General features: G+C 44.5%; 1 pseudogene; it reads right to left on the bottom strand.

The window, feature by feature from the left end:
• Positions 1-5,083: 5,083 nt before the first annotated feature.
• On the bottom strand, positions 5,084-5,183 carry LOC127229440 (uncharacterized; annotated as a pseudogene).
• Between the last annotated feature and the right edge of the window lie 240 nt (positions 5,184-5,423).

Genomic DNA, 5,423 nt, shown 5'->3' with positions numbered 1-5,423 from the left:
CAATTCTTCTACTTAACCCTAACATTCATAACAGTACCCGAAAGGATATACTTGGGGTTATTGGTTCCTTTTCCCAATGTGTTGGTTAAACTTCTCAGGCTGCTTTTCAGCATGACTTATCCCTTCAATTAATGTAATTTGAATGAGATCTTGACAAGGCGTCCTAACTTCTGAATCTGAGCATCATCTGTGATCGCTCTCTGTGTCCCCTGCACACCTCCTCCTGTCTACCAACAAACCCCAGTGTATTCAGATATTCTACTCATATGACTTTGATCCAAGACAGCCCCTTGGCTCTCTCATTGTTGACAGCTGCTTGGGTGGAGATACTGATTTCCGTGGTATTTAAACATGAAAAATATGGCTTAAATGTTTGCATCCTAAGGCTAAACTTCACAGTAAGGGCTCAAATCCCATGGTCATGGTGCGCAAGAACTGTTGGGGAGGATTGGTCAGGAGGAATCCCTTTATGAATGGGATTATTATTCCTATTAAAAAGCTGGAAGTAATCCCAGCACCAGGGAGGCCAAAGCAGAAGGATCATGAGTTGGAGGTCAGCTTGGGCTACACAGCAAAATTCTGTCTCAAAACAAAGATGAAAACAACACACTTCTTAGAAGTGGGCATGTCCCCTTAAGGCAGTGATCACTCCTAGGAGGTTAGAGTCCATGGCCTTGAAGGCATCAGGGCACACCCACTGCAGTTCTCTCCTTGGAGCAGCATTAAGAAGTTTCTAATTTACAGTCCTAGGCTGTAGCTGGCTCGTCCGAGCTCTGCCATGTATTCTATGCTCAACTCAGTCATATGATGTGAAACTCGCTGCTCTCTCAAAGGTTATAAAAGTTAGGCATTTTCTTTGTTCCTAGGACTTCTCTGAAGGCACTTCCCCCTCATTCCCAATCCCCAACCCCCAAACCATTCCTTGTCATGGCACAACCCCCCTCCCCTGCCCCATCTCTTATTCTTACCCATAATGAAGTTTTTCTCCAGGTTTTAAGAGAAAGCCTCTCTTCCCCTTTAAGGCCATGATGTTATTTTATATGTAGAATCACTTTTTTCTAATGCTTTCACTCCCGGCTTGCAGCCCAATCATGGCCTCAACCCCCCCCCTCCCCGCACGCATGCACACACATGCACACACACAAATAAAAGGGGGCTGGAGGGAACTAGGTGGCTCTTGTGTACTGCCTTCTGTAGAGGGATATTCACTTTGTCTCCTTCTGTGGCACTGACCACGCCCACTGGGGGTGGAGCCAGGGGCAGAAGTGACCTGTGGAAGGAGGTCTGAGGAGGAGCCGGGGAAACTCTCTCTGGCTGGCCGGTAGCAGAGAGGAGATCATCCAGTGGAGCCTGCTGGTGTTCATCTGTCTAGGTTGTAAGTTACTTCTCCCTGAATAAACATCTATTCGGCCTATTTGTTTATCCAGATTCTTATTTAACCGCAATAGCCTTCTGCCTCATGGATACACAGAATGATCCACCCATGAGAAATAGACCCTCGGCGGATATAACCCTCAGCAGATATGGTATCTGCAGATACTTTGCTTTTGGATTTTCCAAGATCCAGAACTGTGTAAAATAAATCTCTTTTGTTCCTAAATTATCCAGCTCTAGCATTTTGTTACAACAGCTTCATTACTGATCTTCCTTCTTCTGGCTTTATTCTCAGCCTCCTTTTAACACTGCAGTCAAAATGTTATCATGAACCACAAAGGTCATGTCTGGTCCCTGGTCCTGGCTACTCCTCACTTCCCCGACTCCATCACCTACAGCCTTCATCTTTGTTTCCTCCACTGCAGCCCCCTTCCTTCAGGCCTTTGCCGTTCTGCAGCCTGTGGTGCTCCTGAATAGTCCGTATTCAGTTCTCTACTTTCCCCGGCCTTTCCCGTGAGCGCTTCCTGTATTCTCGTGTCAAGCTTCAACCTCCTTTACAAGTGTCATAGTCCTTGTCCACTCTTTGGTTGCTTTTCTTTCCCAGTCCTTGTCATTACCTAGTATAATATTCATTTACTTATTTTTATACACAAAATTAAAAATCCAAAATAAAATCTTAAAATATCCTCCTCCTAGGATATACACTCCACGATAGTAGGACAGTTCTCTTTTCTGTTGTATTCCCAGTCCCCAGAACAGGTTTGGAAACTTTCTCATGTGATATAGATAGACTGCCATGAGTCATGAATTGACCTAGTCCATAATCATAGACAAAGCAAAAGACCTGAGAATTATTTAAAATACACACCACCATAACCATTGAAAATGAACATGTTGTTATGGTCCTTACCCAATAGATTATAAGACACATTGTGTATTAGTTACTTTTTACATCGATGTGACCATATACCTGACAAGATGACACCTCAGGGAGGAAAAAAGGATTTCTTTTGGTGTTGTGTGACAAAACACCTTCTGGGAAGACATAGCATGCACTTCTACTCACTCCAGATAGCAAATCCACGGCAGACCAAAGTACAGATACCACCAAAGTCCAATCTGATGAACCAATGAGTTTTATTGGAATTACTTACAGGAGTATGGGAGTGGTGGTTTGGATAGGTGTGGCCCCCATAGACTCATGTGCTTGAGTGCTTGGCCTATAGGAAACGGCACTATTAGGTGTGACCTTGTTGTAGGAAGTATGTCACTGTGGGGGCATGCTTTGAGGTCTTATCTACTTAAGGTATGTCCAGTGTGGGACATAGTTAACCATAGTTAACCACTAGTTGCCTGTGGTTTAAGATGTAGAACTCTCAGCTCCTTCTTCAGCACCAAGTCTGCCATGACCCACCATTTCAATAATGGGCTAAACCTCTGAAACTGTAAGCCAGCCCCAATTAAATGTTTCCCTTTATAAGAGTGGTCTGATGGGAGATTCTGTAAATATGTTTCTATTATTGGTTAATGAATAAAGCACTGTTGGCCAATAGGAAAGCAAGATAGATGGGACTAGGAGACAAGGAGGATTCTCGAAGAGGTAGGGGGAGATTAAAAATGTAGGACAGTGGTCATGGTGTCTCTTCTCAGCAATAGAAACCCAAACTAAGACAATGGGGGAGGGCTACTTCTCTAAGTAGCAAAAATGCCATTACAGACAGCTGCATCCCCAAAGCTCACTCCAACATGGGTGATAGTTCACAAAAGCTGGGGAACATATACAGCACGCAGGCAGATCAACAGGTTGGAGTGTGTTCTTTCCAAGCGACTCTGGTCTGAACCTCATCTGGGAAGCTGGTCTAGTTTCAGTCTTCTTTGCAGCCTTTGCTATCCTGAGCTTAACTCTGCTCTGCTGAGGAGTCTCAGCTTTTATTGCTACTTTGGCAGGAAGCTGCCCAGTGAATCTGGTCAGTTTCAGGGACTTCCTAAAGCTATTTTGTTTACCTTCCTGCTTAAGGAGCTTCCCTGCTGGATGAGATGTTTCAACATCAGAGGAAACTGTGATACAATGTTTGGCTCATTCTTTGAGAAACTGTAAGTTCGGGGGGGGGGGGGGGACACCTAGTGGCAGGGGATCATGCTGTTAGGTCTCCCTTGGCACATTTTGTCAGAACAGGAAGCAGAAAAGACAGATAACTGCTGGACCACAAACCTCAAGGCTTGGGCGCCAAAGCTCCACCTCTTCCAATTAGGTCTCAATTCCAAAGTTTCTACATTCCCAAACCAAATGGAAACCAAATATTCGAAGCCCATGGGGAACATTTTACACCAAATCATAACAAAATGTTTCTAATGTTGTCACTGAAGTCAGCATCCCTATGACAGTCACTGAGGTTAGGCAGCTTTTGTGAAATGGCAGTCTTTGCCTTCACATGCACATCAAAAAGCATTAACCTGGGGCAGAGAGATGGCTCAGTGGTAAAACACTGGCTGCTTTTCCAAAGGACCTGGGTATGAGCCTTCTCAGCAGCCAGCCACACAGTGCTCACAACTGTCTGTAACTTTAGTTCTAGGAGATCCGATGCCTCCGTCTTTCCTTGGCAGGCACTGGGCATGCATGTGGTGTACAGACATACATTACAAGCAATACACATACAATAGTAATATAATATTTAAATAGTCAAATGCCTGGGGGAAAATACCTCATAGACAAGAGTACAGCATCCTTTTAATTTAACTTTGTAGCACTAATTCTAATTGTTCCTAATAATAAAACCTCGGAGACAGATATTGGGGTTAATGCTGAAAATCAGAGAAGCAAAGTGGCCAGCCACCAGAGAGTCTTTACCTCTACCAATGCTCAGACCACAGGGGCAACCCTGTCGTCAGACTGACTGCTTCAGAATGCTGCCTAAGACTGCTCTGCTCCTCAGACTGCTTAGACTACACTGTTACTCAGTCTGCTCTGCTCCTCAGACTGCTTAGACTACACTGTTACTCAGGCTGCTCTGCTCCTCAGACTGCTTAGACTACACTGTTACTCAGGCTGCTCTGCTCCTCAGACTGCTTAGACTACACTGTTACTCAGACTGCACTTCTCCTCAGACTGCCCTCTAACTAGACTGCATCTTTCTTGTCTTCTCCTGCCACATAGTCTTCTCTCTGCCCAGCCATATCATTGCTGTCTCCACCTCCTTAGTGCTGGGATTAAAGGCATTTCATTCCAAGAGCTGGGATTACTTTTGTGTGAGCTCTGCTTCTCTTTTAGACAGATTCAATCTCATGTAGCCTAGGGTAGCCTTGGACTCACAGAGATCTGTCTGCCTCTGTCTCCTGAGTGCTGAGATTAAAGGTGTATATCACCAATGCCTGGCCTCTATGACTAACTTTGCACTCTGATCTTTAGACAAGCTTTATTCGTCATCACATAACTTAATGTGTTTGGGTGTTTCCCCTGCATGTGTGTCTGTGTACCACATGCATGCAGTGTCCTCAGAGGCCAGAGAGGGTGTTGGGATTCCCTGGGACTGGGGTTACAGACAGTTGTAAGTCTCATGTATGTTGTGGGTGTTGAACCCCGTCCTCTGGAAGAGTATCAAATGCCCTTAACTGCTGAGCCATCTTTCCAACTCCTGGAACACTGTATTTTACATCAAGTGTTTTATTTTTATTTTAAGTAAGAAATGGGCAAAGCCAACTTTCTTTTCAGAAAAATATGGAATGCCTCATGAATTTGCATGTCCTTCTTGAGCAGGGGCCATGCTAATTTTTCTGTAGTTCCAATTTTAGTATCTGTGCTGCCTAAGCAAGCCCTGGGACGGTCTTTTAGAAACTATCTTGATTCCATCTTCTTTTTAAAATAGGGCCTCATGTATCCTAGGCTGCCCTTGAACTTGTGATGTAGTCAAGAATGATCTTAAATTCTTGATCTTTCTGCTCCACCTCCTGGGTGCTGGAATTATAAGTGTGCTCCCAGGGTTTCATGCATATCAGGAAAGCACTCACCCAAGTAGGCTGGGCCATTCTTGATTTAAAAACATGGGAATTAA

Source organism: Phodopus roborovskii, unplaced genomic scaffold (genome assembly GCF_943737965.1).
Source record: "Phodopus roborovskii unplaced genomic scaffold, PHOROB, whole genome shotgun sequence".
Taxonomy (NCBI): domain Eukaryota; kingdom Metazoa; phylum Chordata; class Mammalia; order Rodentia; family Cricetidae; genus Phodopus; species Phodopus roborovskii.
This window is presented reverse-complemented; position numbering and strand designations above follow the sequence as displayed.